Genomic DNA, 11,383 nt, shown 5'->3' on the forward strand with positions numbered 1-11,383 from the left:
AGACGCCCTGCACCAGCAATCCCGACCTCAAACCATCCTCTGAATCCGACCTCCAAGCAGCTGGATTACAGGAGATGCCAAGCTCCCAGTCGGGGATATATTAATTTGTTCTTATACTAAATGTTACTATCAACAATGAAGTATAACGAAAATTTAATTATTTAATAGAACAAATAAGTTTGACATTAATTAAGTAGCATATATTGTGATGAATTTAATTAAATATATTATATGATTTTAATTATATTATTACTATTACTTATTATTATTAATGCATATTATATAGGGACTTAAACTTACAGTTAAACAGCCACAATAATTTGTAGGTTCAAATTTTGACTAAAATCTATTAAATAAGCCCTAAATATATAAATAAATATGAAAATAAGCATGATATCGATAAATTCCTGCCACCGAATCGTATGTAATTCCAGTTGGGTCTTTGTTATTCGTTAGCAAAATGACGATATTCGGACTATAACGTTGTCAGTATGTTAAATTTGTATTTACATATGGGGAAAATTGCATACAGCACTTATATAAATAGTCTACTCAAAATAACACACATCATCAAAATGTTGAATGTATTACCTGTCACCATTTCGTAAATTCGTTTAAAATCAGACGATGCTATCTTATAGATTCGAACATGTAACCAAATCTTTTTACAAAATTTGTCCGTTTGTCATACGTTAGCAAAACTCTTCAGGATACTAGTTACAATTACCAATGATTATAAACCGACAAACGTTGTTTTAACTTCTTGTCATAGTTGCTGCGGTTTTATCGAAGACGAAAACGTCTAATGGCCCAGGTATTGCTTTTGAATGCTTCCTCCCTTGACCCTTTCCTAAAGTCCCCGCCTTGACACATAGATAGGGCTATTAGAACTAAATCCATAAGTTTTTAGTTAGTCCTAACCCTCAAAAGATGCGTGTATAAATTTAACAGCTATCTGATCAATAGTTTATGAATTATAGCATTTTGATCGAAACAACTTTTGTTACTGTGAAAAAAATGGATAAAAAAAATTTCGCGTGTTGATAAAATATTGCTTTTTGAAGGAAAACAATACAGTTGAAGTCAAAACTTGACTTGATGCCAAGTTACCGGATACTGTCCCAGGAGAATCAACCATGAAGGATTGGTATGCTAAGTTTACACGTGGTGAAATGAGCACCGAAGACGGTGAACGCAGTGGACGCCCAAAAGAGGTTGTTATCGAAGAACACATTTAAAATATCAATATAATAATTTGGAATGACCGTAAATTGAAATTAAATAAAATAGCAGAAACTCGCAAGATATCAAATGAACGTGTACATCATACCATTCACGAATATTTGGGTATGAGAAAACTTTATGCAAAACAGGTGCCGCGCGAGCTTACTTTTGGCCAAAAACAAAGACGAGTTGATGATTCGGAGCAGTGTTTGAAGATGATAAAGATGAGTTGGTAAACATTATAACCCCGAGTTTTTGCACGATATGTGACAATTGATGAAACATGGCTCCATCATTTCACTCCGAAGTCCAATCGACAGTCATACGAGTGGATTGCACACGATGAACCCGTTCCAAAGCGTGGGAAAACGCAATAGTCGGCTTGCAAGGTTGTGGCGTCTGTATTTTGGGATGCGCATGGAATAATTTTCATTGACTGATGAATTCTAAGGTAAAAAAGGAAGGACCACCAACAGCGACTATGACAATCGCCGAAAAACGGTCGCATTAGAAGAAAAAGAAAGAGCTGCTTCACCAAGACATTGCACCGTGTCAGAAGTCCATCATGTCAAAATCCATGAATTGGGCTTCGAATTGCTTCCTCCTCCACCGTATTCTCCATATTTGGCCCCCACCGACTCTTTCCTGTTATCAGATCTCAAAAGAATGCTCGCTGCGAAGAAATTTTCGTTGAATGAAGAGTTGATGGACGAAACTGAGGACTGTTTTGAAGCAAAGGACAAATCGTATTACATAAATACTATCGAAAAGTTCGCTATAATCAATCGAATCGCTATAATCAGTGTATCACCCTTGAATTGAATGAACCATTGAATAAACAACTAATTTTGCCAAAAAAATGTGTTTTACAATGTTAGGCCGGGGACTTTTCAATTGAACTGTTATAAAAAAATCAAGAAAGTTTTAATATTTCAATTTTGTGTATAGATGATACATGGATATTTCAGAATTCACATTGGTTAATAAAAATAACAACAGCTATTTCTTATTTACTGTTCAACTATTTTTAGAATCAACGGATGTTTATTATTTTTATTAGAATAAAATCTTATTTGGGGCATTAATTTCTTCCTCCCTTGAATTTCACTTATTTGTGAACATTTCTCAAGTCTTCTGCCGAACCCTTTTATTTTTGGCTTTATCGATTGTACAGCATCAGTTCAGGCATTTAATTGGCCTGTTGTTCTACAACGCTTTATGTCGTCGATCTGATTGTCAGAACTTATTTTTGCTATAGGGTATTAGGAATCCTCTGAAGGAAAGTTTGTTACCATCATTTTCACATGCCAGTAAAATTAATTCTCGTCCAGCTTCGTTAGTCAAAGAACTTCCCATGTACAATTTCAATATTATTATTGATCTAAAATATACCATTTTCAATATTGTTAGTTTTGTATTTAAAAAACGTTGAGTCCTGCTGATAATTTAGAATATTATATAAATACACCTAGTTAATACAGCACCAGCCAACAAAACTACGCGCACACGACAGTAACACTGTTAACCAGGGACCATTTGACTAATAATTACGTAAAAACAATTAATTATTATTCCCTCCTGCGGAACACAAATCAAGATGATACTAATATATCTTCCTACCCCTACCAACCTACCTTTCTTTCATACTCATATTTAATATTATAATTTAGAGAGGAAAATTGGCAACATGGCATAACAAAGTGGCGTTCCGTTCCAAGCCGTTTGAATTGATGAAATACTTCTACCGAATTCGCAGAGGTACGTCTAGAAGCGTTTGATTCATTTTATTGAAACTTTGACTGACTGTTGAATAGTGACTATCAACTAAAGGAATAGTAGTGGTAGTTGAAGGGAAGTTCCTTGTACTTAGAAATCCTCCAGTAAAGGTCAGCCATTTTCCTTTTCTTATCTGTCGAATGATAACACCGACTGTACGCAAGGTTCGTGTTTTTGTAGTTTTAAATTATATCGTTTTACTGGCTAGTTATAATTTGGCCACTAAACTGGTGAGATATAGAGAAATAAGTAATATATATAATTTAAAAAATTTGAAACGGTTTAGAGAACAAAACTGTTAATTTACTGCAAAAAATTATTTTATTTAACGGAATGAATAGGCTACTGGCTGAATGGCGATACAAGCCAATACTCAAGACCTATTAGAAAACAGACCAACCCGTCTCACTCGTTCACTATTCAGCTGGTTTTAAAACAAATAGCCAGATAGTCAGGGTCGTATTAGATAACATATATCTGTTGGCCACGTGGTCTCTCTATATAGGTCAAAACCTTTAATTACTTAGGAGTTATAGTGGGTCATTTTGATTAAGACTATAAAATAGTTTTTAGGGGTTTTTCTCATCTTCTCTTGTAATCTCTCTTTTATTTAGAGCATCCCATATGTCCTCCGTTGTTTGGATATCAGAGAAGGGTTTCAAGGAAACGCCGCATCGGTTGGACTCACGACCCGTAGATCGTCCTGACAGAGAGACCGACTCACGTGTCCTGATTGCACACTACCGCTAGCTAAGGACCATTTGACAAAAATCAGGTTACAACAGCTTGAAAAGTTATCAAATTTAAAAATTTGGCTGAAATGTCCTGGTCTAACACATAGATGGCATTAGTTTTATTTCGTTCACCGCTTTTTTGTTTAGTACTAACCTTCAACAGAAAGCTTTTAAAATTTCATGATATTCTACTCATAAGTTTGTGAGTTGTTGTGCTAAGAATGACATTACTTTGTTATTTTCAAAACACTGGGTCAAAAAGAATTTATCGTTTTAATTTTGCACTGTTTCTTAATGGGAAAAATACCGTTCGAGCGAAGCAATGGCTTGAAACGTGCTATAAGAACTTCGCTCCATCAGAAACAATAAAACGTTGGTTTGCTGACTTCAAACAAATGAAATGGTAACAAAAGAAAATATCAAAAAAATTCACAAAAACGTTTTAAATGATCGAAAAGTGAAGCTGCGTTATATAACATCGCAAAGATATCAAAGGAACGTGTTGTTGTTGGTTTTATATTGCAGAAACATTTGATTATGACAAAGTTTTGTTCAAAGTGGGTGCCGCGATTGTTCGCTGTTGTTGAGAAATTTTCTTTGTTATGCTCAGGATTTTTCAGGCCATGAGCTATTGTTGTATTAACTATAGCTATATAACTATTTTTCATTGCTATAGAAATGTTTAAATTTACTATTATTAAATCGACAACGATCATAATAACTTGAAACTTCGATTTATTTTTAAATTTTCAAAATAATCAAAAACAGTTTTTATACTGATGCTAAATATTCATGAGCATTGTTTATGTAACTTATTTATCAAATAATCATTCAATAAATCATTTTTCAGTAATCGCTCATCTAATTATTTCATCTAACTAAATATATATTTCCAATCAAAAAACTGTTTTTGTGAGTCATTTTTTAATACATCTACATCGGATAATAAAAATTTTAAAAATCTTGTTCGAGGTACTTTAGATCTGCAGAGGTAATGGAAGGAAAGGGTATTTTTTCTGTAGTAGTTAATTGAAAAAAAAGTAACTTTGAATTAACATAAGCCATTGTTTTTGAGCTCTCATCTTCCCTTGTACTGTCCCTTTTATTTAGAGCATCCCATATCTCCTCCTTGGTTTGGATATCAGAAAAGGGTTTCAAGGAAACGCCGCATCGGTTGGACTCACGACCCGTAGATCGTCCTGACGGAGAGACCCAGTCACGTATCCTGATTGCACACTACCGCCAGCTGAAGACCATTCGACAAAAATCAGGTTACAACAGCTTGAAAAGGTATCAAATTTAAAACATGGACAGAAAAGTTTCGAGCCTAACGAATAGATGGCGCTAATTTTATTTCATTCACCGCTTTTTCATTTAGTACTAACCTTCAAAACAACAAATGTACATTGCACAAAAGCAGTGTTGAAATGTTAGAGCGCGCGCTGGAATAATTGTGTAGCTCTTGACGGATATTACCATTACTTCTACAAAAAAAGCGTTTTCTTTGTTATGCCTTAGACTTTTCAAGTCATGTGTTATTGTTGTATTAATTTTTTAATTACTAACATAATAATTTAAACCTTCAATTTATTTTTAAATTTTCAAAATAATCGTAAACAGTTTTTTATATTGATTTATCAACATTATATATATAACTCATTTATCAAATAATCACTCAATAATTAATTTATCAGTACTGATCAAATTATTTCATGTAACTCAGTACGTATTTGCAATAAAAGTTTTAGAAATCTTCTTAGGGGTAGTTCGCTTGCAGCGCCATCTGCAGAGGTAATGGCAAGAGAGGGTACTTTGTCTGTAGTAGTTAAACTTTAAAAAAAATAAAAGTAACGTATTATAACGAAATATAATAAGTTTGTCCATTATATATCATTACAAAAATAAGAGGATCCGTAAAATTTAACACAAAAAGGTTCAGTTCTGGAAGTTTCGGTCGAGTTAATACAGTGGTCCCGTCCTCAGGCACGATCCCATCATCACACAGCGTGGAGAGGATTTGGCTGCTGGGTCTCCCCTGTTGGTTTATCGAGTTTGCCTCCCCTTATGGCAGCCTGGTTAACCCCGTGAGCTCTGTCAGGGCAACCATACTGACGCCGTGCGTAGTGCGAACACACAAGGAGACGAGACTCCCTGCATTAAGGATCCCCCCGGCCTCCAAACCATTCTCTGAACCCGACCTCCAAGCAGCTGGATTACAAGAGGTGCCAAACTCCCGGTCGAAAGAAAGTTCGATTCAGGCCGACACTAACATGTCAATCCAAAAATTGATTAAGCGAATTATTTATTAAACAAAGTCAGATATAAAGCAAAGTTCCATTAATTTCATGTACAGTTATATACTATTATTATATGTAATCCTCTAAAGGATGTTAATTTATATAATATTATCCCTAATAGAAAATTATTTAACAAAACAAATACAAAAGCAATAGTCGTGTAAATTATTGCACTCCATAACTTATTAGAACTATTATATGAATTACCATCAACACAATTTTAAGTATATAATTCCACTATCTAATGACACCTTTTTAAATAAAAGTGCCAAAATTTAATCACATCATTTATTTCAAATTAGTTGTTAAATATTAACAAAATTTAGTACATTTATAGATAAATAGCAATAAAAAGTGTTATAAACATATATTTATAAAACTTAATTATTATTTACGGCTAGCTAATCAAAATCTAAAAAATATTAATAACAATTATATATTATCGTTAAAAATGTAACTTGTTTAAACTTATGTAATGCGAGCTATACAATTAATAGTAATGTTCTAATATACTACACCTAAAAATTTATTTAATTTTTCAATTTTTTTATGACGATATTGTTAATTGTAAATCTCAATATATTTTGTAGTACAAAAAATATACTTTCAGTATACAGACCGATCGATATAAGTTACAGAAATCTCCGCACACGGCACTGACTTCCAGCGCCATCTGTCGAGAGAAACGTAAACTGAGACTAGTTGTTTTTCTTTGACAGTTAATTTTTTTTCGTGCATCTTAAAGATACCCAATAAACTTGTTTCATATATATCGCAACAAAAATATAAGAAAATCTAAAAGTTAGTAAAAAGGATCCAGGTTTAGCTGTATTGATCGGGCTGGCACAGGGTTCCCGCTCCCAGGCGCGATCCCACTACTGCACAACGCGGGGACTTTTGGCTGCTTGGTTCCCCCACTGGCCCAGTCCGTCCCTCCTTAGGCAACCTGGTCACCCCGAGCTCCCCCAGGGTACCCATATTGACGTCGTGCTTAGTGTGGACACCCGGTCTACACGAAACGCCCTGCGTCAGAACTCCCCATCTCAAACCATCCACTGAAACCGACCTCCAAGCAGCTGGATTACAGGAGACGCCAAGCTCCCAGTCAGAAGACTTTGTTTTTTTACTGAAGAGCTTATAAAAAATTAAGTTGACATATTTCTATTTATAGGGAATATTCTTATTTATTAAATAAATCATCACGTCACCTAGAATTAGAAAAATTATTTCTTTAAATAAATGAATATATATGGAAATTTTATAACAAAACTGCCAAAGTATAAATTAGTTACCAATTATAAGGGCACTTAAATTTCAGTAAAACCTTGTTTGTCTTATATATACATTTCAGATTGTGTATATTTGTTCGAGTAAAACTCAAAAATTAGATTATAAATTTACTAGTTCTGAGCTTTTTCAAGGTATAAACAAAAGCATATTGAAAATAATGATTAACCAATAGTTCTTGGATTGTAAGTCATTAAAATAGTTTGAGGAACTAAAAAGACAATTGTATTGAAAATATCTGATACAACACACAAGCATACGTATTTTTTTTTGTCATTGATATAGTTCAAATTAAGGATCTCCGCCAAGCTCCCAGTTTATAAATCAATGATTACAGCTAACAAAAAAGGTTTTAAAATAATCTCCTTTTTATCAACCGACCTATTAAGCCTACCTACTGGCGAGTGACCAACTTAGAACACATCCCTAAAGACATTCGGTCTTACTCAAGACAATTACAAATGTTAAACAGTCACAAACACAAATTTACCATGCCCCACCAGGACACGAACCCGCGATTATCGCAACAGCAGGAGGACCGATAGGACAGCCTTTACCGCTGGGCCAACCAAGCCGGCTTAAATTTTTTTTATTGCTTTAATAATGCTTAAATTTATTACATAAAATTATGTAATATGTAGTTTATAAGAAAAATAATATCTTAAACTTTCAAAGTATGTGAGATTCTAAAAATAATCATTATCACGTTTTTATACTGATACTAAATATACATTTTTACTTAAAGGTAATTTAATATAACATAACTCAAAATATATCTGAGTTCAAAGAACTATTGTTTGTGATTTGTTTTAAGTTTGTTCACTATGATTAAATCCCAAAACCTGACAGGCCACCAAACGAAATAAAAGCCGATAGAGCTACATCACTACTCCCAGTAATATCTAAGGTTTTAAAAAAATTCGTCAAATAGAGAAAAAACCTAATACCTACATACCACTTTGGGTTTATTAACATTAGCATTAAATATTAAGCATTCAACAATTGACCACGTCCACAGAACAGCAGATGTTATTGAAAAAGCCTACGAAAGTAAAAATATATATGCTCAAAAACAACACACCGAACTACTAAAATCGTACATTACAACCAGTACACACTTGTATAAATATTATTTCACCGGAGACTGAGATAAGGCCGATGGGTCCTCCTAGTTATATACCTAGATTTAAGTTATTATAAAAACAAATTATAGGTTATACGGAAACGACTAGTAACAATGTATTAATTAAATAATAAAAAAAAAACTATCATTAATAAATGTTCTAGAAATGTTCTTCGGAGTAATCCATCTGCAGGGCCATCTGAACAAGTAATCGGAAGGGAAAGTATTTTTTATCGGGTAGTTTATAAAATAATACGAAATATAATAAATGTCTCCTATATATTATTGTAAAAACAATACAAAGAAAAAGAAAAAACCTTTAAGTAAAGAAAAATGCTCCAGATTTAGACTGTATTGATCAGTTTAACACAGAGATTCTGGTCCCAGGCACAATCCCGTACCTGTACAAGGTGGAGAGTTCTGGCTGTTGGGTACCTTCCATATAACATATATGCAAGTCAAGGGTACGCTATCAAAAAAAAAGTTTTAAAGAAATATATATTAAATAGTCAGAATTAGCAAGTTTCCATTAATTTTATATATTTTGAAGATACATATTTTTTAGTTTGATAATATATAAGACTATATGTCTTATATATTATCAAACTAAAACCATGAATTTGATAATTAAAGGGGTTATTAAAATATATAATATATAATAAAACCCTATAAAAATAATAGTTTTTGTATTAATGTATTAAAATTGATAAATACTAAAACATTTATATCGAATATATGAGTATATTATGGATTATGTAACATAATATAGCTATATAAACACCTTTTATTTTGCAGGCTTGGTTTTACCCATACATCTTAAATAAAAATTCTGGTAGTATATTAACGCAATATTGAAAATTATAACATATTACCAAGCAAATAACAGTTAGTGGTGTTAAAGAAGGTTAAGAATTTGAGTACATTAGATTAACTCAGTACTGATTAACTCAACAACATATTGATAAAAAGTACGAATGTTGTTTTAGAACTATACACAGGTTAAAACTGTAACTTCTAAAATTATCTTACATAAATATGTTATTAATAAAAATTTAATAAGTCTTGAGACAAAATTCAATTTATTTTTATTTAAGAAAATTGTTTAATTTTATATTAATGAAAATTATAATGATTTATATATATATATATATATATATATATATATATATATATATATATAAAACATTATAATTTGTTACACACTTTAACTATTTTCGCAATATTTGTGACATGAGAAAAGAATTTCAACTTAATACAAAATATATAATACAAAATGTATATAATATCGCGTTATATGGAATGTTTGGTGAAGCTAGACCAATATAAAGAAGGTACCGATCAAATGGATAACATGTGTCTAGCAAAAAGGATATCTTATCGGCCGTTGTCGAGTGTTCCGGATAATAGGGGTTCAGGTACCGAAGATAAAGCAAGCGTACCAAAAGTTAGACCTGGTAGAGGACCTCTTATAGGGCTATAACGATAAACTTCAAGAAGGCCCAAGATCATGAATTTTTCAAGCCCTTAAAGTTTCTTAAAAGTCGGAAACGCATCTATTTCATCGACGTGAGAAGTTCCTAGCTGAATCTTTCACTCCCCGAAATTTTCAATGGATGGGGATACAGAAAAAGGTTTATTAAACCAAGCTTCACAACTACCAAAAAAAAAACCCCATGGTGGAGCCACCACGACAGAATTGAAGAACAACAGAGTTGAACAAAGAATTATCAGAATCAGAACAAACCAAAACAACCGAATTTGCCATTAGAACTCTAGACGAAATTAAGAAATAGTTAAGAGAGTCAAGATTTATTCAGAATTGAGAGAAATACGTCTATACGTTCTGAATAATCGTCACTTGGGTGCGATGACGGAATCAGTAGCATCCTAAAGCAGACAGACGATTTAGTAAGTCATTTCTATCCTATTCATAATTCTTGTCTCCATTACGTATTGATTTAACATCTTTAGTTGTATAAACTTTAATATTGTTCATACATAAATAAACAAACTCGTCTCTGTACATTAATTTACGCAAAGAAGAGAGAAAATAAATTGTATTTCATTGGAAATATTGTTATCTCTTTTTAACAACTCAACGATAAGCTTAACTTTGTGCGATATGCTTTACAACATTAGTAGTAATTCGTTTTATTCCACACGCCTGATTTCAATAAATCCTCAAATTAACCATGTTTTTTAATTATTGAAATTGCTGCTATGTATCTGCTATAAATATTTAGTGTCACTTCGGGAAACCAAAAATTGCTGGTCACCTGGTATTCTGCAGGAATCTTCACCAAACGAACCTATCGTTCAGCGCCATCTATGGACGAAATCGTATTCGAAAACGAATATTTTATTCTATAATATAATTTGAAAATCCTGTACGACGAAGAGAAACATCAGTTTCAACCAATCGAAATCATCAGACAAACGTAAGAAGACGTAAAAGTTCATAAAAAGAGGATCCAGGTCTGGCCCCGTTGGTCGGGCTTACACAAGTTTCCGCTCTCGGACACGTCACGATACCACAACCCAGAGAGCTAAGGCTGCTGGGTGTAACCCGTTTACAAAGTGCTCTCTTTAGTCAGCCTGGCAACCCTTTATCAATTGGTACCCATTATTGTGGAAGTGTTACCACGAAGATCCGATCTGCGCAGAACGCCCCATGCAAACGCCCATCCGACCACAAGACCATCCGCCGAACCCGACCTCCAAGCAGCTGGATTACAGGAGGCGCCAAACTCCCAGTCGAGAGAAACGTTCATATACGTATATTTCAAGGGTACGATATCAAAAAAAAAAAAGAAATAGTTTGAATTAAATAGCTATGAAGTTTAGATTAAGTTTCCATATATATTTATAAAATATTCTATATATAATTAAATTAATAAATAAATCTAATGATAACAACAAAATAAAATGCAAATAATATGAAT

At 33.0% G+C, this 11,383-nt stretch overlaps 1 long non-coding RNA gene across 2 annotated transcripts; it reads left to right on the forward strand.

Annotated features, from left to right (window-relative positions):
- Positions 1 to 2,987: 2,987 nt before the first annotated feature.
- On the forward strand, positions 2,988 to 6,966 carry LOC143202034 (uncharacterized). Of its 2 annotated transcripts, none has more exons than XR_013007069.1 (4): positions 2,988 to 3,110; positions 3,615 to 3,775; positions 4,845 to 5,024; positions 5,718 to 6,966. It is a non-coding gene; the product is annotated as an uncharacterized LOC143202034 (long non-coding RNA). The 2 variants fall into 2 exon arrangements; XR_013007068.1 differs by having other exon boundaries at positions 2,994 to 3,164.
- The last annotated feature ends 4,417 nt before the right edge of the window (positions 6,967 to 11,383 follow it).

This window comes from Rhynchophorus ferrugineus, unplaced genomic scaffold (genome assembly GCF_030347505.1).
Source record: "Rhynchophorus ferrugineus isolate W39M unplaced genomic scaffold, kcgeb_rfMv2 rfM9, whole genome shotgun sequence".
NCBI classification, from domain to species: domain Eukaryota; kingdom Metazoa; phylum Arthropoda; class Insecta; order Coleoptera; family Curculionidae; genus Rhynchophorus; species Rhynchophorus ferrugineus.